This window comes from Bactrocera tryoni, chromosome 5 (genome assembly GCF_016617805.1).
Source record: "Bactrocera tryoni isolate S06 chromosome 5, CSIRO_BtryS06_freeze2, whole genome shotgun sequence".
Lineage (NCBI taxonomy): Eukaryota > Metazoa > Arthropoda > Insecta > Diptera > Tephritidae > Bactrocera > Bactrocera tryoni.
In genome coordinates, this window is record NC_052503.1 from 77,139,691 (window position 1) to 77,164,395 (window position 24,705).

At 41.1% G+C, this 24,705-nt stretch overlaps 2 long non-coding RNA genes across 6 annotated transcripts in view; both read left to right on the plus strand.

Moving 5' to 3' along the window:
• Window positions 1–4,425, plus strand: part of LOC120778494 — an 81,703-nt gene extending 77,278 nt beyond the window's left edge. Inside the window, exons 2-3 of the long non-coding RNA XR_005705568.1 lie at window positions 2,569–2,607; window positions 3,846–4,425. This is a non-coding gene — a long non-coding RNA (uncharacterized LOC120778494). The remainder of the gene's footprint in view (window positions 1–2,568; window positions 2,608–3,845) is intronic.
• Window positions 4,426–4,556: 131 nt separating this feature from the next.
• LOC120779028 overlaps window positions 4,557–24,705 on the plus strand; it is a 256,412-nt gene continuing 236,263 nt past the window's right edge. For 2 of the 5 annotated variants that reach the window (XR_005705597.1, XR_005705596.1), the window contains exon 1: window positions 4,557–4,924. This is a non-coding gene — a long non-coding RNA (uncharacterized LOC120779028). The remainder of the gene's footprint in view (window positions 4,925–24,705) is intronic. The other 3 variants (XR_005705592.1, XR_005705595.1, XR_005705593.1) reach the window with 2 other exon arrangements.

Genomic DNA, 24,705 nt, shown 5'->3' on the forward strand with positions numbered 1-24,705 from the left:
GAGACGTACATAGAATCTGCATGTCATTCGACATGTGGCAGGCGGTCTCAGCAGCCAAACGGCTTACATAAATATACCAAATTTGTTACCTACACAAGGCTGTTGGTTAAGCAAACTTTTTGCGCAGTTTTTAATAGTTTTGCTGAGTTTGTCGAGAAATTATGAGCATTTTTATATGATGTGGAATATAGGGTCTACCAACAAGCACGACATTATTTGGCTAAAACTGATTAAGTTCTTGTTTTTTGGTATGCATAGGTTTGGTTGGGTTAGGTTAGATGGTTGATCTAGAGAGCCCACGTGGATTGCTATATGTAGTCCTTTTTGAAGCCATAGAGAAGAAGATCTCCTGGGTTGGAAGTTATAAATTAGCAAACATTTTAGTGGCCAATACAAATTTACACAGGGCTTTAGTTTCCAGTCCAGTTCGAGGGATATCTGAAGATTTGCGCCCCCAAGTGTTTAAGCCTTGACCTCCTAAAAGTGGGACGGTCAAGAAGGAAGTGTTTCAAATACTCGCTTTCGAACGGATGTTCTTAGGCTATCCAGAGCATACTTGGTCTAAAACCGGAAGTCGTGAGCGACTTGAGCCATATGTAAAATAATCGTTTCTGGCCACTCCCAAGTGAATGGCAATCAGAGAACTTTCTTCACTTGCGTGAACTTCTACATATGACTCCATCTTCCATTAGCTCGGCTATAATCGCGTAAGCGGTGTCTACGCCAATAAAGAACAAGAAGTACTTTAGGTTAGGTTATACTGGCCGGCTGTTACACTATATAGAGATCTACTGGTCCTTGGTAATGCTACAAAATATAACCCTCTTCAATTTTTTGAGATATCGATCTGAAATTTTATGCGAGTCCCTTTCTCCCCAGGAAGCTATTCACTTGTCAGAACCGCCGATATCAAGTTCTTGTACGGAAAGCTTTTTTATTTGGCAAGATATCTTTCCGATATTTGGCAGGGATTATTGTTCAAGTCTGTTGTACAATCTCCGAAAAAAATGTTCAAATCGGTTAACTATAGCATATAGCTACCATACAAAGTGAGCGATCTCGTTCAAGTTCTAGTATGGAAAACTTTTTTATCTGCCAAGGTATTTTCATGAAGTTTGGCACAGAGTATTTTCTAAGACAACGATGCAATCTCCGTAGAAATTGTTCAAATCGGTTCACTATACCATATGACTGCCATACAAAATGAACGATCAAAATTAAGTTCTTTTATGGGCACCTTTTTCATTTGAAGAGATATATTCATGAAATTTGGCACAGAGCATTTTCTAAGACAACGATACAATCTCCGAAGTAAGCGATCAGATCGGATCAGTATAACATATAGCTGCCATACAAACTGAACGATGAAAACCAAGTTTTTGTATGAGCACTTTATATTTGTGAAAGGTATTACAGCCTCGATGCATCCAAGATTAATGTTTTTCTTGTTATATTGCCTAAAAGCAAGATATGACTCACTTAGAAAGCCTCCATTGTTTTCACTACTAAATATTTGCGTCTTCTCAAATTGGCAATTGGCAATGGCAATTCTTCTTAATAAAAATTGGCTTAACAACGGATTATTAATGCACAACATGCGAGCGAAACAATGTCCAATTTTCACTTTTGCCTGCCAGCTACGGCACAAGCAGCACACACACACATAAGCACACGTTTGAAAGAATTGCTCGACTACAATGGAGATTTGATAAAAGACAGAGTTATTTGCACAGCATAGAATTAACACCATTCCTCACAGCATGCAACATGGCATTTGTTGCAAGCAAACAAAATTGCAACAAGCACTTACAAACACTTGCGAACAACCACTCCTTGCACACACAGGCACACACACAACTACAAACGAAGCTTTATAAAAATTCGTTGTGTCGGACAGGGAAATGAAAGTGTTTCGCTGCGCAGCTCTAGCACTACTTCTAGTTACATGCCCGACGCATGTGAGTACACGTCGTAACCATTGCGCGCACACGCACATATCTGCATGCCACAAAAGCGCTGTGGTTTGGCTATTAAGTGGGCAAGTGAGGCGCGAAGTTGCAACGCTTCATTTGTCTATTTATGCGGTGCATACGTGGTTTGCCTCCTTGGCCTTAGCTGCACAGCTCTGCCAGCCTTGACGCGCCGCCGTCGCTGCGCGCCTGGTCCACTGGCATTTCTACTTGCGACGCGGCGCGGTGCGGCGAGTACCTGTCCGCCCCATAACGTGAAAGTTAATTCATTTTTGCTACCAGTTAAATGTAATAACGTGAGTTTCACACTTGCCGCTGTGCAACAAAGCCAACAACTAGCGCGCAGTTGCAGCAAGCCTCGTTGCCGTAATTATTGTTATTTTTCAGTGTTGCACATTCTTGTAGGACAATTACTGCGGCAGCATAGTTAAGGTTGTTGCTGCTCATGCCACTCGACTGTTGTTGTTGTGAGTTTGTATGGCAGTTGCGTAATTAGGAAAATCGTTCGGTGCAAGTGCTCGTAGTCTACTAACTGTTCATACTAATTTATTTGGTTTTTTAATCTTTTTCACTTTTGTTTTTTGTTTTTCACTTGCAGGTTAAGCGCTTATGAGGGGGAAGAAGAGTTAGTGAGAGGGTAAGTGATAGCGATGTACATACTTATGTATCAATGGTTTAACGCGTGCCACAGTTTATATTGATGATATTCTGGAAGACTTATATTTTCTAAGTCGGAATATAATCGGACTCGAACGTGCATAAGGAGATATTTTCATGAAAATTTCATAAATAGCATGCCAAAAAGGAAAGCAGGCCCACCGTGATGATTGGACATAATCAGTATGGCTTTAAACCTGGAAAGTCACACAACCGACCAGATATTCACCATGCGCCAAATCTTGGAAAAGACCCGTGAAAAAAGAATCGACACACAACACCTTTTCGTCGATTTCGCTTTCGACAGCGCAAAACTAATACGGCTGTGTAAACTGACGTTGAGCAACACCAAAAGCTCCGACAGGATCGGGAAGGACCTCTCCGAGCCGTTCGACATCAAACGAGGTTTCAGACAAGGCGACTCCCTATCATGCGACTTCTTCAATCTGCTGCTGCAGAAAATAATTCGAACTGCAGAACTTAATCGTGCAGGTATAATCTTTTATAAGAGTGTACAGCTGCTGACGTACGCCGATGATATTGATATCATCGGCCTCAACACCCGCGCCGTTAGTTCTGCTTTCTCCAGACTGGACAAGGAAGCAAAGCAAATGGGTCTGGCAGTGAACAAGGGCAAGACGAAATATCTCCTGTTATCAAACAAACAGTCGTCGCATTCGCGACTGGGCTCTCACTGGGGTCATGTTGTCCGAATGGACGAAAACACTCCAGCTTTGAAAGTATTCGACGCAGTGCCCGCCGGGGGAAGTAGATTAAGAGGAATTTCATGGAGGTTGCTTTTGCAGTATCTGCTATAATACGTGGTATTTCGGACACGTTTAAATACAAAATCAGCCTTTTTAAAAATATCTTAATTATATGTCAGGACTTTATACCATCAAAAAGTCTTCAGAAATTGAATTCTTAATACCATAGCACATATTTCGATATAATTCTATAAAATTGCATAGCGAATGTCAACAGCGAAATAATGCTCGTTCATGCACACAAACGAACTTCACATAATTCTCCGTTTGACTTCCACTCTACTTCTACTCATCAAATGTTGCATATGTAAACAATAGTAAACAAATATCCAGCTATCTATATTTACATATCACACACATAGTATTTACATTTCCAATATTTCCAACCTGTCACTAGCTTACTTGCCTTTGTCAACTCGCTGCAATAACAAAATTGCTCATTTCATTTCAGGTGCTGCACAACAAACATAGAATAAAACACAAAACACCAAAAATATTCGCAACGCATTTCTACTTCTTATGCACTCATCTTTCTCTGCCACTGAACCACATAATTGCAGAAACATTAATGGTTTGTTGTGGAGTGAGAGACTGCATGTTGTTGCGCTAATGCACTAATTAAGAGATCAAAAGTATTGATGAGTGGCCGTGAGAGACAGCGTGAGTATGTTGGAATGTGTTACCGTTTGGTTTTCATACTCATTGCATGTAGTGGAATTTGGTGAACAGTTGCTGCTTGTGTTAAAGTGTAGAAAAATTGCGAATTTGACTATAAATTGTAAATAATTAATTAATAAAATGTGTTTAAAAGTGTTTTAAAATGTCTAGTGAAGTGTTCAAAGTGCGGCCAATTGAAAAGTGTATAAATAGTGTTGTGAAAAAGTGTGTTAAAGCGCTTAAAAGAGTTTGTGTGCGAAAGTCAATTGGCATGCAAATTGTTTGTGCAGTCGGTGCATGTTCGTTTCTTGTGTGTTGTACATCGTATGTGTGCATGCAAAGACTTGACGCAACAGGCAAATATGTATGTAAGTAGCTATGCGTTATAAAAATAAATATGCTATGCTTATGTGCAGAATAAATTTATTAATATTATATTTAAAAAAAATATATATAATTGATAGAAGTCAAAAGAAATTTGTAAAATAAATATGTTATGAAATGTAAAATGTGTCATACAAATGAAAAATATCAATGAATGGGCATCGTTTCGTGTACTAAGTATGTACATATGTACATATGTGAATACGCGTCGGTTTCGGTTCGTTTTGACTTATGCGTATATCGGTATAACCTATGGTAGTGCGCGGAAGATGTAGAAGCGTATAAGTAACTAAAAAAAGAAAAATCAAATAAAAATGAATGAGTGGTAAAAGTGTGAAGTGCGGTTATCGTTGTATGCGTTCGTCCATCGTTGTAAACTTTAAGCTCCATGAACACTCTGCAATGAATTGATCACAATATCATCCCCAAAGGCGGATAATCTTTATTTCCACAAGCGAAAAATGCGTGCAGTAATGGAAAAATTCTTTGGTGAGTACTGAATGATGCTCTGTTATGTTTTATGTAATTATACTATATAAAATAAATATAAAATTTTGTTTATACTACCTTTCAATTTGATCACAGTAGTACATATCAAGTTTCCAAACATACATAAACTTCATGTTTGTAAGGATGTTGTGTTTAAACTGAAACAAGTAAGGAAGAGCTAAGTTCGGGTGTATCCGAACATTTTATACTCTTGCAACTTGCAAGAATCGAAGCCAGGGAAATACCACTTTATAGTATATTCTGTCACAGAGTTGAATTTGCTCCAATCTTTTCGTTCATTCCTACTTACTTAATCTAAATTTTTGCCATTACAAATTTCATTAAAACCAAACTTCCGTGCAATGCAGCGCTGCATTAGAATTCAAAATAAGAACAGATCACGCTTCTTCGCCTTTCCATTGCTAAAACCCAATGAAGAGAAAAGCAAATGAGCCGGCATTAAAATAGAAATCACGGTGCAATAATAAAAACTGCACTCAATACAAGACCCAGCTGAAACATGAGCGTCGCGATTTACGGCAAAACGTGTTGCCCAAATTTGAGCAGAAAGTTCCATATTAAATTGCCTCAAAGATCTGCACGTGTTGCACAAATGTTTTAGCAAGTGCAGCAGCGGGCGAAAAAGCGCTAAAATATAATAGAAACAACAACAAAGTGCAAGACACAGACGCTTTGCCATAAAAAATCGTAGAAAATATACAGGGTGTGAAAGCAAGCGGCGGGATATGCTTCGAACTTTTAGGTTAAATCACATATCTCAGGACTTGCTCGACCGATTTGAACCAAATTCGGTATGCGATATTCATCTGACATTCTTATGCTACAGTGCGAAAGTGGGCAAAATCGGATTGTAAGCATGCCTCCATCCCATATAACATGATTTTAAATTCCATTTGACTTCTTCACTTTTTAGTATATAAATAAGGACGCAGTTAATATAACGCGATAAGACTTTACACTTTCCTTTGAAGTATGCCAAACTATTTCCACAAATTATCAAAATCAGGCGAAACTGTTCAAGGCGCTAGGTACCGGATATGTAGACCACAGTGTCTATAGTTAACTTTTGATCGAACATATCGGTCAATATGTGAGGTATATAATTGAAATGAAGAGATAATCCTTTTCTGAAAACAGTTACTCTGTGTATCAAAACTTAATTAAATTGGGTCAATACTTCCGTGAGACTCCATATACCTAATATACAGATTTTCGAACTTCTCTCTACCGCATTTATCGCCCAATAAGTGAGTTATCTCAATGAAAATGAGAGAGCGGGATTTATTGATAAAAGTGTATCTTTGTGTCTAAAATGGATAAAATTGGGCGAAAACTTGACCTGGCCCTCACATAACTAAAGTCAGGATTTACAAACTTTTGGGTGACTTTACTTCATCTGATTGGCGATTGCATGTGAGGTCTTTAAGATGTCTGCGCTTGACGTGAATTTTAACAAACTCTGCGGCCGATACCTCCTCCAGTGTATCATACCGTGGGAACCCCCGATACTTACAGAGTAGTCTTGCAGGAAAAGTGCACAAGAGCTGCTCCATTGTTTTCCTGGTGCCCTGCTCTAGATATTTCCTGTAGTTTTCTCCATCAGTCAGCTACATTCTGCGGCGTGTGCCGCCACCTGTGATCAGTTAGTATTCCGATAATGTTCCTACAGTCTCTTTTTTCGAGAACCAATGGAAATTTTGTGTACTACCGATCTACCGTTTTGCACATGACTTCTGCAGTCTTGAACCCATGCAGCTCGTACCATCGAGTTTTCATAGTCTCTCTCGAAGTTAAGAGGTGATTCGATTTAGGGATTCCGATCCTCTGGTTGACGTTTTGCAACTTAAGATATTTCCCTGGCTTTGATTCTTGCAGGAGCATACAATGTTTGGCTACACCCGAACTTAGCGCTCCCTTACTTGTTTAGTTTTGTTTTTATTACCTTCGTACTGTCGCCACTTAATGCCAAATGGCGCATGATCAGCGTGATCACAACATTTCGCCATTCATTGCCAATGCCATTGTTATGAGTTAGCTCCATTCTTTTATAGTGCAAAATCTACAAATATCGCATACGCTGCTGTCGTTCGCGGTGATTGTTTTTATGATTTTATAGTTCATTATACATAGTCTCGTTATAAGCGCGCATTAGTAGTGCCACAGCGCTTGCAACAAACCCTTGATCCTTTCTGGGCTAAACTCGCATATACCGCGTGTTGTTATTGCTGTTTATGTGTAGTATGCAATATATAGTACAAAAGCGCCTTAGTACCATAAACGCGAAAGTGAAATGTCGTGAGCACGCGATAAAAGCGAAGCAATAACAAAGAAGGGAACTTTTTTGCTGGCACTTCTTTTACGTTTCTGTAGAAAAAAAATTTATTTGCATTTTTTATATTTAAGAAGAGCACAAAACTCTTTGGAAGTAAAGCGTTGTAAATAGATGAAATTTTTTAGGCTCGGCGGTTAATTCAGCAACCTAACCTATATATTGGTTATTTAGTAAAACAAATGATTTCGGTTTTTGAAATGTCATATAGAATTTTAACTGAAATTTTACAACAGATCTGCTTTAGTAACAAGGTGTAATACAAAAAAAATCCCACAAAAAAATTCTATACCCCGAACAGGGCGATTTAGACCCACTGTTTGTACCTATATAAACACGAACTAATCCCTTAGTTTTTGAGTTACCGTTATGAAATTTGGAACACATGCTTTTCCCTCCAAGCAGCTGCTCATTTGTCGGAGTTGCCGTTATCGGATCACTATATCATATAGCTGCCATACAAACTAATTGATAAAAATTAAGTGCTTGTATGGAAAACTTTTTTATTTGTTGAGATCTATTTACTAAATTTGGCACGAATTATTATCTAAGGCATCGACACAATCTCTGAAGAAATTTTTCCGATCGGCTCAATGTAGCATGCAGCTGCCATACAAACTGATCGATCAAAATTAAGTTCTTATATGAACAACTTTTTTATTTCAGAAGCTATCTCCATCGAATTTAACATGGCTTAATGCTTAAAACAATACTATAAATTTCTAAGAATGTTTTCCGATCGGACAACTATAGCATATAGCTGTCATACAAACCACACCACAAGCAATTGACCGATTCAATCCAAGTTCTTATAAAGAAAACTTTTTTATTTGAGAAGTTATCTTCATCAAATTTGGCATTAATTTTTAGTAATAGCAACTTTATAATATGTGAAGAAATTTTCTCGATCGGACAGCTATATCACATAGCTGCCATACAAACTGAACGATCACAATTAAGTTCTTATATGAAAAAATTTTTATTTGATAAACTATCTTCACGAAATTTGGCACAGATTATTTTTGAAAATACCGCTTAATATCTGGGGAAAATATGCAGATCGGACGACTATAGCATATAGCAGCCGTACAAAGTTAGCGATCAAAATCAAGTTCTTTTTTGGAAACTTCATTTTTTCTGACGGCTACACTAGCTGCGGTGCATTATAAGTTAACGGTTTTCTTGTTTTTATAAATTCCGAAAAATTTCGAACTTTGTTAAAGTGTTTGAAACAGTAAATTTATCGAAAATGTCTAACATGCAAGCAGCCACTTTACCGGTTACATAGTATACAATGTGCATATCCCGAAAAAATCGCTTGAGCGTAAACAGCAACACGCGCACACACATACATATACACACATACATATTTCGAAGTGCGTATGCATGTGCGTGTGGCTGCGTGCCGCGTCACAGTGGAAAGCCTGGTTTCATGTCGAAAGTCAACGTTTTGTAGAGGCGTTGCATTTGCCGTCGCATCGTGGTGACCTCAACTCGGCCGCGCACTTTTAAAAGCCATTCAAACGCTTTTGACCCAATTTCCCGCACATCTTGAAGAAGCTCAGCTGCGCACGGCAAAACGCTAATGGAAATTTTTTCCTCAGAATATGTGTAATTTCAAACATCCAAAACATAGAGTTTTAATTTTGCTTTATGCGATGCCACAAATGCTTTGGTGATGTTGCTTTTTGCTGCACTTTTTTGTTTTTGTTGCGGCATCATTATATGTTTATATGTGTGAGTGTGTGTTGTGTTTGACCAAGATAGCTCACTTAAGGCAGCTGCATGATGATCACACAATTAATGGCACTTTGTTGCATTTATACCGTTAGACACTTCATCAACACCAACATGCGGCTCATTTCAAGTGCCTTGCCACAGTGTTCGGCCCACTAATGTGGCATTATGTCGAAAAACTTTGTTAACGCTGCTATTGTTACACACACACACACACACACACACACACGCTTTTTTGTTGTTTCTTTGAGCGCGTAATTGAAGGATGATTTGTACATTTTTTGTTGCTTTGTTGCATATGAAACTCGTACATTGTTATGGTATGAATTGCATTGAAGTACACTTCGTATTGAAAACGTTGTTATTGTGCTTTACTAGAATATTTGATTTGACCTTAGTACCTGTAGCGCTGCAGAGCGCACAAAATAAACCATCAAATATGTTCATTTTACTCAAAGCTCAGAGGGTTCTGACTTTTATTCAGCAAGAACAAGATAAGTTCAAAGTTCAAAACAGAGGCGAAAATCCAAAACTATGAGTTCAACAACAAGTAGGAACAAGTTGCTACAGACTGTAATAGCTTAGTTCACCTAACGGTTGTTTTATATTCTTTTTCTTTATTAGCGTAGACACCGCTTACGCGGTTATAGGCTTTTCCCTGTTTGGCGCCTATTTGAGATTTCAAGTGTAGCCAAGTTCTTCTCAACCTGGTCTTTCCAACGAAATTGAGGTCTTCCTCAAACAATGGAGCCGGACGGGAATAATGAGAGACTTATAGAGTTTGGTTCTTGTTCGTTGAGAAACGACTTTACTTCTCAATTGCCTACTCAGTCCAAAGTAGCACCTGGTGGCAAGAATTATTCTGAGCTGTACTTCGAGGCTGACAACTTTGTTGCTGTCAATGTCATCGGCGTACGCCAGCAACTGTACACTTCTTATAAAAGATTGTAGCTGCTCGATTAAGTTATCGATTGGGTAACTCTTACGAGGACATCAACCAGGTGTATTGCCTTAAATCGCCTTCTCACTGTAGCTCGCCTTCAAACTGTTGTTTTTTGCTACCGAGGGGATACTTGGTCATCTAAAACTAGTCGAGATGGACATAGACTTATATATATATACATTTTCAGGATGACAAAACGAGTTCAAATTCCGGAGACTCCCTGTTCGTCAGTCTGTACAGGCAGTAGGTTAGATTAAGTTTAATGGCTGATCCAGAGATCTCACTTGGACTGCTATATAGAGTCTTTTGTGAAGCCATAAAAATATAATTACTGCATTGTATAACAATTCAAGTGCGAGCTCCAACGTGTTTAAGTCTTGCTCTAGCAAAAGATTCTCCAGCTGGCGTCCGTTAAGATTTTTAACTTTACAGCATGAAGTCGATAGGACAATGACAAATTAGAACCCTAATAACTAGAGAGAGGCTAGTTTTACTGAGGACAAAGAGCTCACTATCGACTCTTACTAATCAAGATCCCGCGAAACCCAGCTATCTAGTCGTAGAGCACACGAAGAGATGGGAGCACAGACCCTTCCGGAACTCGGATGCTTTTCCAATCTGTTTCATCAGCTCTACAGTTACCTGCGATATTGATATTGTTCAGGGAGTCAAGTTATGTTGGCTAGCGCACGTTGCCCAGCTTTGAAAGTATTCGATTCAGAGTCTGGAGATGGAGTTCACAAATACTTAACGCCGGAAGAAATGACATGCTTAGATGGAATCTTGACGGCTATAGTGAATATTAAAAAAATGTTTTTGTTAAAAAAGAAATAACAAAAGTTCGCTTAGCCTAATTTGTCAAATTGAAACTGTAATTTAACAAATTCTATTACACTTTCCTCATTTCGAAATGCGATTTATACGATTTCCGCTATGCTAAAATTAGTTGCTTCTGCCATGAAGACAGCCAACAAATACGCACTGATGGGCGACTATCAAAACACAACATCGCAAAGAACTTCGCTTCGGCGCAACTGAAAGTAGTGCATTAGCTCAGTTGCAAGCAACAACTGGTTCGTTGCATGCCTCCGCTCAACTCGCGTAAAAACCAAATCAAACGAACCAGTTGCCAAGGTTCTGATACTCCCTTTCTTGCTCTACAACTACTTTGTACACTATACTTGGTTAACCAATGCGCTGTTGCATGCAACATTACGCAATAAAGTGTTGCATTGTAGCACTGGCGCTGGTTCTGCTTTGGCTGAACGCTTTTAATTGAATTGTGTGCTGGAAGTGGTCTGGTAACGCTGGGCAGCCGCGCGGTAGCACTGGCGACGTCTACGACGGCGTGCGCGGTGCATGATCATGCCTAACGGCATTTTCTACAAAATGCGTTTACGCATCCGCTATCATCAATTGCCTGTTGCTGGAGCTGCACGCCTGAGGGCAGCGCGAAGATGTAAACTAGCTGTTGAATACCAACACGCCCCACAACATAGATGCTGCGCCAACCGTGCATCCATTATTATCATAGCCTGCTGGCCCGCAAGGCAAATAAATGACGGCCGCCGGCGCCCCTTGCCACAACTCGCGCTGCAAAATCTTCAACACCCGCCAGTCAGCCAACCAGCCAGCCAGTTAAACCTGCAGCTTCCTTCGGCATAAGGTAGAGTATGCATATAAGTTGAGTGTGTGCCCGGTTTGCGGCGGTTCTCGCTGTTTACTGCTGTGGCCAGTTACTTGTTGCCGTCCGCCAACTGCCAAATGCCGTTGGCCGTTGATGTACGCAAGCGATGGGCACATTTTTCACGCACGCACTGGAACCCCACGTAATGTTTTTTGCCCAACAAACGCACTTACCCGGCAAAGGAGCTCGTAACTTTGGAACCAGTTGACAATTAGTGGCCACACCGCTGTTGCCGCACAGTGCGGTTGCAAAAAGTGTGCATTTGGCATTGGGAGGTGTTAGTAAAACGTAGCTCCGTGCAACGTATTGCGACAGGCGTTACCCCTAAGGCTGTTACGCCGCTGTTACTCCATTTCTGCGCTAAGCATTTGCGTACGCAGCACGCAGAGAACGTGTCATGTTTGTCCACTGTAACGGCCACTATGATGTGACAAATGATGGAGGCAGCCTGAAAGTACCAATTGCACGAATCTACCCGTTGAACCACGGCAAGGATTGCGTGCAATGGCGGTTTGCAACGGCCGCAGACGTTCGGGGACTGTCGGTGGCTTTAATACTGGCCAGCGTACGCTAATATTGCCACTACAGGGATAAACTGTTAATTTTCAAGCGATTGCATAATAGGCGCATAGGAATGTTTAAAAGAGATGCCTTTATTTTTCGAACTAAGTAAACTGTGAAGGTAAAGAAAGCGTTACCTAAAACTGGAGTCTAGTTCAATGGCGATCTCGTGAACCTTGGTCGGTGAAATACTCATAGTTTAGACGTGTATTGAATAGCGGTTGAATTTTTATTTTCATTTTTATAAGATGGGAACTTAAAATGCAGTTATCTTGAGGAAACTCAGTATTGTCGAAGAAATAAAACCCTATTGGTTTGAGGTTTTTATAAGACGGGAACTTGGAATGCGGTCATTTTGACGAAACCTAGTCTTCTTTACGAAATAAATCCTATTGGTTTTAGGTGTTTATAAGACCGGAACTTAAAATGTGATCCTTTGGACGAAACCCAGTCTACTTAGCGAAACAAATCCTATTGGTTTGAGGTTTTTATGAGACAGGAACTTGGAATGCGGTCCTTTTGAGGAAACCTAGACTTTTTGACAAAACAAACCCTATTGGTTTGAGGAACTATGGAAATTAGTTAATGAAGCTTTATCAAAATTCCTGTTGGGCATTTTGTAATTTAAGCCACAGCTACCAGAGTGTGGTTACAACAACCAAAGCTAGCTTTAAATGGCGGTCGCTCTTACGGTTAATAGATCCAGTTGACAGCAAGGAAATGAGGTTAGATGCATCACAGATTAATATAAAAAGCAAAGTCCGTTATTTGGCGACCGAGGACAATCACAGAAATTCAATAAATGGAAAGAAAAGAAGAAGAACTTGCAAGAAGGAATAAGTAAGCACAGAGCATACTTAAGTAAGTAGAGATCAGATGGCACTTGCATAGCGTGGCCGTAAGGTTAAGACGTCTAGATTTCCTTTCTTGGTTTCCCTGCAAAATTAAGCAGTTTAAGGGTCTACAAATCGACAACTTTGGTATAACCCAACAGGTGTTAGGTAGGTGTGCTCTTCTAGACTGCCAATCTAATTCTCTTTTAGAGTAATAATCTAAAAAAGAAAACAAATACCCCCACTTGCGCACGCCACTGCGATATTCATCGACTTCCGCAAGTCCATGGTCGCTGGCATAAGTTACTTCTAAGTTACGAGGTCTTAGAACGGTTGTGCGTCTGCGCACGGCGCATTGCCCAGTGAGAGCGGCGCGCCTCGGCTCACTAATTGAAATTACCGCAAAACAGGATTGAAATTAGTAACAGCAAACTGGCGCATGAGGCATCAAGGAAAAAAGCGATAACTGCAGCCTTGTAGCTGAAACATACGAACGGATGATTGTGGCACAAAGCAGCGCGCCACTTCGACGCTACAACTGTCCAGCGGCCATAACGCGTGTGTTGCGGTTGTTGCTGTGAGATGAAAATGTTACAAGCAACTGGGTATGCGAGTTAATGTGGCACGATTATAACCGACGCAGGCGCAGACGCAGACGCCAACACAGACGTAGAACGAACCGCAGCCGCCACCGCGGACTTGTGGCGGTTTCGAAAAGGAGCAATTACGGATAGGATTACGTAAGTGGCATACACGTAAGTAGTCACCTTTGTATGCTCGTTGACGTTGATGTATGTAAATTAGAAATTATAGCTGTTGCCACAATACCAAAAACAATAACGTGAGTGCTAAAAGAACAAGCAACAACAGCAGCAACTGCAAGAGCAGTGACAAACGGCAAACAGGCAGCAAGCAGTCGGGTAAGTAAGAGTCACCGGTAGTGAGAGTAAGAAATAAAATGGAAATTATTAGTTGCACAACCAGAATGACACATACACACACATACGCGCCTATTCCGTTGCAATGTAACAGTGAACTTGTACGTGTAAAGTGAAGAAAATGCACACGTAAGCTTCGTAGATGGGCTCCACGCTAAGGAAAGTGACAAAAAAGTTGTCTCACGGATGTAATTAATTTTTTATTTGTTTTTTATGGCCCGAAGCTGTATCAATTTGCGCACAGCATATATGAGTCCACTAGGGTGGACGTTCGCATATAATTTCTTTGTAAGATATATAACTGAGTGCAGCTGACCATAAAGCGCACTTTGAAGTTTGGCACCACCACTCCGAGTTTCCCTGCAAAGAACGAAACGAGCCCTTAAAATCGAAACATTAATCAGAAAGTAAAGAAGAATCAGAAATGATGACTGGAGAGTGTCCGAGAAACCATCCATGCCGGATCTCTCCCGGATATTCTTCAGCAGTCGCAAGAAATCCAGTACTCTCCTCCAATAACTAAACCATAGAAGAACAGTAAACCATAAATTTACCAAAATAACAACAAAAAGCTAAAAAAATATAAAAAGAAAGTCAATAATGTTCAAGAATTAGACGGAAATTTGGAAAAGTTAGAAAAACTTTTAATCTCGTCTTTCAACCACTCGACACTGTTTACGGTTCTCAAAAAGAAAAAGTCGCCTCCCTGGTGGAAGGTTGACCTCAAGAACCTAAGAATACATAAGACAAATCACTTCAATGATAGTTATCGGACGAAAATTCGGCAACTCTACTAAGCTAGATTAGATTAGATAAATAAATGAGTATTGCACCGCGACCTAAGGTCTATCGTGCCCTTTCCTAAGTTTCCACTACTCACTTAGCCCTAGAATATTGGTAAATTTCCATATACTGCTAGCTGCTATTGAAGCGATGTGACCCTATTTGGAAACATGGATCCAAAGGTCTTTATCCTGCGCCTACAGACTGCTAACAATTAGCTGGTGTTCTGGAGTTTCAGGCTTCAAGTCGCTGAAATGGTAATTCACATAAGTAGCTAGGCCCATGTTACATAAGTGCTTCTGTAGCTTACAACGACTAGTGTAGAAAGCGACAAGTAGCCTGAGCTACACATTAGCAACTTGGAGCTGTTGTCAATACCCTTTCCAAGTCACCTAAGCTATCTTGAGGCAATACAAAAAGCAGTCAAAAAAGCAAAAGAAGAGTTCTGCACATTCATTCTTTGGTTGTCAGCATACCGAAGCGAAAGCACAAACTCAACTACTTGCAAATACAGCAGATCAATCAGTTATCATAATTAGTAAGAAGAAGATTATATATGCTTAAAAGAGAGTTTTATCATTTAAAGTGACGGGTCAGGCTGGAATTATTCCCATAATGTTACAAAACTAAACGAATGAGTGGTTTCCATGCCAAGATATACATATAAGGCGAGCATCCAACTATCCTACATACCAAGAAGCTGGAAAAGCGACAAAAGGGTGTTCCTTCCAAAATCGAGAAGAAGAACAATCGATAACGCAAAAGACAACAAGTCTTACCTTCTTCATGCTGAGGGTTCTAGAAAGGCTAATAAATATACATACATTTAGGAGCAAACCTAGAAGATAGTGTATCGAAAGCACTACTACTTCAACTCAATTGAGGAGCAGTGAAGCAAGTAGCATATTTGGGATATGGTCATATGTATGTCTACGGCCATAATTAGACCAATCCTTACATATGGAGCATAGAACCAGCCAAAACTAAGTAAACCAGACTAAATCTGGTCAAATTTATATTTCAAAAATCACTTTGGAGTGAGGTTACTCTCTATATGTGAATGAAAAAGAAGATCCAAAATGGATTGCGGAGTAGGGACCATGGTACACTACAATGGTCTTGACATCTCTCTTTCTTTCTTTTTCTATCCGGCTAGCAAATTCAGTTTTCAAGCGGAAGTATTAGGTATAGAGAAGGACTATGGAGTTCTGTTGGAGATAAGCAGAAGGCACTGCTGGCCTTGTCGATGCCACAGATTAATTTCAGCGCAGTTAACAATTGCAAGAAAGCTATAATTTGGGTTCCCGGTTACTGACACATTTTGGCATCGGAAAAGGGAACGTGTGAGCCAAGCTTTTGGTGAATGTGCGATGCACAAGGTGGAAAAAGGATCACCCTAATTTACAACAATCGAATTATACTTGCATACGAGAGTGACAGTTTATTGACTTCGTTATAGCGAAATGCAATGATGTCAGAAACTTGAGGAAATAATATATGAAACAGTTAAATGCTAATTAAATGGTTTCCTTCTTTGCGTAATAAAAGTCTACTTCAGTAACAGGTATTTGGTCTCGCAGAAAGCAAAATGAACTAAGTATTCAGCTTGCTAGAAAGTACGCAACAGAAAAAGATTTTCAGTTTTAATGCAAAAGAAAGACCAGGGTGACAGTAGATGTGGAGAGCATATACTCGTATGAATATATTGTGTTCCTGGTCACAAAGGAATTTCGGGAAACGAAATCGCTGATGACGTTGCCAAAAGTTTGCAAGTCGTAAAAAACGGTGCATAATAAAGATTCCTTAAGGGGTAACTGAAGGATCAGAGCAAAATGGAATGCCTTAAATATATGCAGAATGGCCATGATCATGTGCAAGAGCTTCGAAGAAACCCGCACACGCTTTTTATTCACATGGTCTCGAAGATACTGCAGTACAGTTGTTGGTCTAATGACAGATTGAAACTTACTGGTATCATATCCCAGCCGGATGGGCAATAACGACGATACATGAAAGATACCCTGAAATACTTCTTATGCTTCTGTCCAGCATTAACTAGAACTCGGCTTAGATATCAAAGGGCTTTGCAGTTCAAGTGGTAACAAAATTAGATTTCAAATCGCGCTTAAAGCTCGCAAAGAACATTGATGTTCTGTATGACGAATACTTCAGCTCAAATTAAACTGAATCTCCATCCGTTATTACTGAGGATTAGTTTGTGAAAACTAAACTAACCTAAAAATTCGAAAGCCTAACTCAAACTAACAACTCCAAAGTCAGATATCCGAAAATTAGTCAGGCGGAATTTCGTTTACTGCAAAAAGTTACAGCCGGGCAGTATAACCTAACCTTAAAGTCCGAAAGACGAACCTAACCTAACAACCCGTTATCCAGGAACCTGAAAATGAGTCAGGCGGAATTTGAAAGGGAACGGAAAAGTGAATTTTATGCAAATTTCTACACAAAATTGCATTTCTGTTGAACAAAACGTAGCCACAACAATAAGAACAGTCTGTTACAAGCGAGAAACACGTCAGCCAGTCATGTTAGAATTATGCCACCGAACTGAACATAAATTTGTTGTTACTTGCGACACACAGTAGACAACTTGTACTGGTACAACAATGCACCGAGTCTTTTGTGTTTTATTATACCGGCGGTTATTGAAGCTTTCCATGTTGCATTGTGTGCTTTTTATGTGACTGTTATTGTAACAAACAAACATAAATTCCATAAATACCTGACATGGTGCTGGGAGGACGGCGGTGAAAGACTCGCAACCAGCAGCCTGCCAAAATATTGCAACCGAACACCAATAGCGATCGTCGCCGACACCCATAAAAGGAATTCAAATCCTAGAGACAAGCGGCAGCTGCTTTGGCTATATCACATGACTGCCGATTGCCACAAACGTCGAAAAAAGTCTTTACTTGCAGATCAGTAGTAATCGCGGAGCAACAAATTTTCACTCAAATGTAACATAGCCGTAGCTTAGTGGACTTATGACGCTGGCAATGCCGAGCAAATTTCCTTACAAATACGTTTTTGAAGTAGTTGGAAATTACCAACACAAAAGCTGGCTCTAAACCATGTGAATATGTAAGAACTTCGGTTGAACCACAATGCTTAGGCATTTAGCTTGGCTCTGTATTTCTACGGATGCTTCTAAACTAGAAAATCGAGTGAGAGTTAGTGTCTTTTTAGCAAAATTTGATATCCGACTCGCCTTTCGACTATAAGACTCTTGCAGTGCTTCCAAGCGGAGATAATGGAAATTCAAGAAAGTCTTTACATTCTGTCTCAGAATTGCACAGCTAAAGACGCCTGTCCGTGGTAATGCCCAGAACTCTTCGGTATGGATTAAAAATACCGTCATATATGTATTGACAAAACTCTTTGAGCCTGCTACAAATTCTTTTGTGGCGTCTAATATCAATTCCTGCCAAGTCGCCGGGTTTGTAAAACGTACAGCAATCGAGATGCTTTAACTTTGGTCTGGTGAAAGCTGGATAATGGAGGTGAAAGTTTAGCTGTTTCCCTCTCATCACCCTCATTGTACTCATTGTAACAAATGGCGTTCTTCAAAATCTTTAGCCGAGTGAGTGCCTATAGGACAGAGCCTAGTTAGGATACCTATCATTGTGACGATGTCAGTCTTGCTAAGAGCTAGCAATTCAATAGACATTTCCACTCTGCGCCAGCAGGTTTCCGCGACCACAAAAGCGCTGATTGAGAGCTCTCGCCAGAAAACTCTCCCTCCAATATTCCCCTTCAGCATCGATCCATCCGTGAAAAGCTAACTGCGCCGTTTCTTCAGCGACTCCACCCTGTCCGATGCTGGTAGGAGTAAGCTTCGCGACGAAGGGGTCCAAATTATCATAGAGGTCCATAGATCCATAAATCTAAGGCTCGAAGGTAGACGAACCCCTCGTCCACATCCTGATTGAATTTGGATAGGCAAGCATTTTTTTGCAAATTTATCGCCTTTATAATTTGCGGGGATTCCGCTGTGGCCAAACAAGTTTAATATGGACCTAGTTTAACCAGCGCATCCCCTTAATTTTTATGCACTTAACTATATCCATGTCGCCGTAGAGCTCATACAGTTTGTGGCATCATCTTTTTCGATATACATCGCTCACGTGGATGGCTCCAAAGATCTTGTGAAGAAAACCCAACCTACCTATCTGACTACCTGGCTTTGGGTAGCTTTTGAAAGCTTTTTTGATCCTTTCATAAGGCAGACGCTCTATTCTGAACCTTGTGTTTTGCACAAGTTCTTAATCCTCAAGAAGAAGAAGAACAATCATGTGCTTTTCCAATAATTTTACCGATTTTTCATACCGAACTCGAATAGTGAGCTTCCAGTTGTTCCTACTTCTTCCTTCTGGGTTCCGCCGGTTGTATGCTTATGCTTTCTTCGCATCTATCTATATACATATATCAGGTAATGCCAATGTCTCCATTCCAAAAAGGTTTAGCTTTCCGCACAAGTCACTGCTTTATAAGAAACACGTTTCTTTCTCATTTCCTCAGCTATTTAAAAGCAAAAGTGCCTTTAATGCTCCACATATGTCAAACTCTGAAAAGGTAGCCAAACTATTGAGCATAAATAAAAAGAAGCTTCCAAAAAAAAAGACTCTTAGAAGCCCATATGAGAAGAGGCGTAATGAGATTACCATCTACCCAGCAACGAAAGTAAAATACACCGCAACATAGAGGCACACACACACATATACACATATATGTTGTAAGCCTTTCAATGTACGCCAGCGTGCTGCTACGGAAATCCCACGCATTTGCGCAGAGGCCGCATGGCAGGCTGTGGGTTGCCAATCGCGCACGCTAGCTGGTCTGCTGGTTGTCCAAGCGCAAAGGGCCGCGAACGATACCTACTGCTTTGCTATATTTTTCGCTATTTCACTATTGCAACATATTACTTATAGCATTGGGTGTTTTATGTTGACACTTCGTGATTAAAGCCCAGCGTGCACCGTGCCACAAAGCGCAATGCGCGCCGAATGAGGAGCCGTCAGCGCTGGACTCGCAGAGCAACGGGCTACAACAGCCGTCCACAAGCTTACAAATGTTCATAAATGTGTAAGCCATGTGTGTGTGTGCCTACTTAGCATTTTATGGTATTCCTTATTTTTGTACCTCTTCGATCCATTTAGTTGTCCGTCCGTTTGTGGTAGAAAGAAAAATTGCATTTTTCAGCAAAAGTGAATTTACGATAACAGTGGCGTAAATTTATTAAGTTTGCACTTGAGTTACAATGTATAGCCATAATGGTTTAGGTTTGTCCTAGGCTGCACTCGAGCTGGTGAGCGTCGAACAAGCGCTTACATGTTACTTATGGACACACATTTCTGTGCATAAATCATTTGCAGCGTAGAATTTCGGGTGGAATCGGGTGCTTGCCGGTGGTATGCATGTAAGTGCGTAGGCGGTGGCACAGGCTGGAGTGTCAAGCGATAACAGGAAGTATATGTGCTTAAGTTAGTATTACCTCAAAATCCTTCAGATTTCAATGGGTATCACAATTCTCCAGGAATGAAATTTGTTTCAATAAGAGACAATGACACTCTGATCGAATTTCTGCGAAAGAACCAAAAAATATGATTTCTGAAACTCCCAAATAAGCAAAGACTAAAAGCTAGGTTAGTTTTTATAATTAATGCCCTGTAACTTTGCTAGGAAGTGTGTAGCACTCAGCATTAAACGTCGTAGACCTCATAAGGAGTCAAATCCTCTGTATATACGCGAATTAGTCCGTCAGTTTTTGAGTTAGTGACCTGAAATTTTTCACACGTCTTTTTCCAAAGAACCTACTAATTTGTCGATATCGAACTACAAAAATGGACAAATTGGATAGAGCATCAGAAGTATTGCAACCTCTCGACGGGCGTGAGTAAGCTTTGGACCACGGTCAAGGCTTTGTCTAACCCGAAGAAACATGATGATCGAGTTGAAATTCAATTCATTGGCCATGTTTCTTCAGACCCGAAGGATTGCGCGAGCTATTTTAGCCGGGAATTTACACTGCAACCATCGGTAGACAAAGCCAAACGATATGTTAACTGACGGCTGCGCAAAATGCCAAAAGACTGTGCACCAATTACTTTCGCCGATGAGGAGGTTCAGAGTGTCATCAACAAGGCAAACCTTCCAAATCTATTGGGCCTAATGGAATCAATATTGGGATGCTAACGCACCTAGGCTCGACAGGTGTAAGTTTCCTCACCTAGGTCCTCAACCTATCGCTGACCACTTTTCAAATACCCGATGTGTGGAAAATCGGAAGAGTGGTCCCACTACTGAAACCTGGGGAACCCGTCAACGAATGGGATTCCCATCGGCCTATAACTCTTCTCTCCCCAGTAATGAAGACACTAGTCTTCTTGAGTCTAGCGAACCACCAGCATGGTTTCCGAAAAGTGCACATCACCACTACAGCACTTACCGTCATAAACGCCCATGCTTGAGTCCATGAACAAAAACCACCCTGCAAGAGGACGATCCTCGAGGCGTTGGACTTGTGGAAAGCTTTTGACACTTTTGACACCCGTGCTTCTACACTCCTCACACGACCATGATTATTGCAAAAATACAGAGCCGCAACAAATTCTTTAATCCGTTAGCATATGGGAAAGGCAATCCGCCGGCCGGTTCGTAACCACGCCGCTCCAATAATGTTGTCTGGATATAGCGATACACAGACGAGAAGCCTACAAATATGTCAAAACATTGCACTCCGGACTATTACGGGTCCCAGTTAAGAAGCATAATGAAATCCTCTCCAAGCAATTTCTGCTGTGGTGTTTTCGTAGAAATCATCCTTGCAGTTATCTGCTTGAAACGGAACCGCCTCCTAGGGGCATCACGTGGTCCCTCCTCCACTATATCGACGACAGAAGACAATACGCCGACCAGACTTCGAACGCAACTAAGTTTAGCCATGCACTGATTGCTATGCACAGTGGTGCCGTAAACATCTTCACCGACTCCCTCTCACTTAGGTACTTGGAGTCAAACCACCACCCATAGCAGGCGAAAAGCTCGATTTGCCGCGAGAATCAAGGGTGAGTCCAGCATACAACGAGTCCCGGCATGACTCTAACCACCTCTGCGCATGCCCAGTTAGACCTACACATCTGACACCCCTCACCCCATCGTCCTACCCTGTCTAAACAGCACGTTTCCTGGGCCTACCATTGGATGACCTCGATGACAACTTATGTGAACCTTACCACCCTAACGGGGACTAAATTACTGTTAAAGTATATCATATAGCTGCTTACAAACAGGCTGAACGAAATCCAAATCAAATTCTTGAATACCTCCAGAATACCTCCAGTGCAACTGAAGTTAACGCTTTTGCTTCTTTTGCTATAAATATACGCTACACACCATAACGAAGGCTATAAGCGGTAAAAGTAGAAGTAGTATAACTCATAACAAGCCCGATCTTCGCATCTTCGCAGAATATCTCGTTTATATAGAATAATGAATGCGCATAATAATTCAGTTGCAGCGATATAACGTTTTCTCTAAACCACTTGCTTTGAATTTCTATTTCAGTTTCAATGTGTAATCATTTTCACCGTTATGTTCTTTAGCTAATTATGTGCGCTGCGCTCAACCGTAATTCACTTCGATTTGGCTCCCGCAGTACTATACACTTTGCGCTGGGCGTTTACCCAGAAGTCACGTTTCTGCGCAATTGCTCGCAGCACCACCAATATCGGTAACGCATTTGCACAAGTATGCCGTGCACTTCTATGGCTGCTGCGTTGGCCATGAACAATGATTCATCTACCACCAACGCCTTCCATTAGCTCGTTGGCTTCCTTACGTGGAGCCCAAAGTGCCAGACGCTGCCAGCCATTGACTGCACACTAGAATTCATTGTTTCCTCGCCATTTCCGCAAAATGTGGCGGCGTGTGGCAAGTAAATTCCCAAATATGACTTTTATGATTTCAATTTGACAGCGCAAAGATACGAGCGAACAAAAAAGCTACTAGCGGCTTGGCTGGCAGCGCCAATATATACTATGCACAGCTGTAACGGCACGAAAAGGTCGAGCGCGCAAAAGGAAATTTATGCCTGGCACTTTCTTCGTTGCTTGCAACTTGTTGTGCGCAGTTTTGCGGTTTCGCTAAAAAAAAAATAAATCAAAAAGAAACAAACTGAAATGAAATCTCCGCAGGGACCATAAAAAATTCGCCGGCGCGGACTTCTTACGGCGGCAATTAAACGATTTGTCCGACCAATGGAATTTTAATTGTATTGTGGGAGTGGATAAAATATTATTTATGAGCTGAGCAGGTTTACTTTTGACTTCTTTTTACTTAATTTCAGAGTAATATTGCCCATTTACTCACCTCACACCGAAGAGTGTTGCAATGATATTTGAGAGATTACGCAACGCGAACACCTTATTTTTAAATATTTGGCTGGAACATTATTTTTCTTTTGTAATTTAAGCACCACGTGAAGCGTTCAGAGAGGGCTTTATGGGTTGGAAAAGACCACATTTGCAAGGAGGCTCTAGAGCGTTCAACCAGCGTAGGTCCACTCCAACCATGGTACTGAAGGCCATACTGCATATCCGGAGGTGTATGACCGAAGATTGTTGTCAGACTCAGACAATCTGAGCTTCTAGAGGTATATGTGTCTGAATATCGAGAATTTGCACCCTCTTTAACTTTATATCGAATCTTTAGGATTATAGAGGCGCCAAACCAAACTCTGACGGATTTCTCTCTGACCCCAGTTTGTGGTGATTCATCTGCCAAGGAGTTGCGGATGGTTAGAAGCCTTAGGAGCAGAGAGGAAGTGAGTTTCTTTAGAGATGGGCCAAAGATTGGTGGGAAGGTTGGCGGAGGAGTATATTGTCATTATCTCCCTGCCGAATTCTTCGTAAATATTATCAGGCTTGCTACCCTTAAGGCAGCAGTAGATTTACTTCTACGCAGTGCTGATGCCTTCAGAGAAGTAACTACCCAGTTCAATAGCAGGACGGAGTACTAGCCTTGAGCTCACTAACCGTGCGTTCAAGGCTGGTTAAGAAATGCCTAAACTCGCCGCATCGAATCACTTGCTAGGCCACAGCGGAATTGCAGGTAACTGTAAAGCTAACGAGTTGGAAGGGAAAGGCATCGTAGCCCCGCGCTCAGTAAAATGGGAACCGGCCAGAGCTCTTCTATAGTCATGTGTTCTGCTACTGGATAGTTTGGCAAAGCGAGAGCTTTTCCAGCGGTATCCCCTTATCCGTTGATGTGCTATCGCAAAATCTTTTTGACCTTAGATCGATTGTAAGAGATCCAGTGAGCTCTTTGACCTCAGTACGGCTAACCTGTCTCTAGTTGTGGCGGTTCTAACCCACCATTGTCCATACATCCTTACCAGACGCTAGCTGCAGAAGCTGGTGGTAATATCTCAATACTTATTTCATGATAGTCTCGCGAGTTCACGGTTTAAAAACTCGGGAACTCTCACTTACGGATATCCCACCGAGCTGGCAACAAAAGCTAAAGAACTGAGCAAATTTGTAGTTGCCACGAGATACTTTGCTGACTTATAAGATCGAATACCGGAGTTCTGTTATAATAATCCACGTGCGACCTCTGGTTCAGCCATCGAACCTAACTTAACCATACAAGTGGACACGGCTGATATTTATAATTCTTCAAACCGCTTCATTCGCAACGCTAATGGACTTTGTGTAAATTCGCTGACTCGTTCAATTAAAGAAACACCCGCAGCTAAGCAAGAGTGTCCGACAGCAAAGCAGCTGATTGTGTTAAAACTGCAGCTTGGTCGGGCAGACTGCGATCTGGACGAGTTGCACAGCAATATAGCGACATAGCCGCGCCACATATCACAAGTCAATCAAATTTTAGTGTGATCCCCTATCCTTGGACTCGCCGCAGCCCTTTTTGCAGG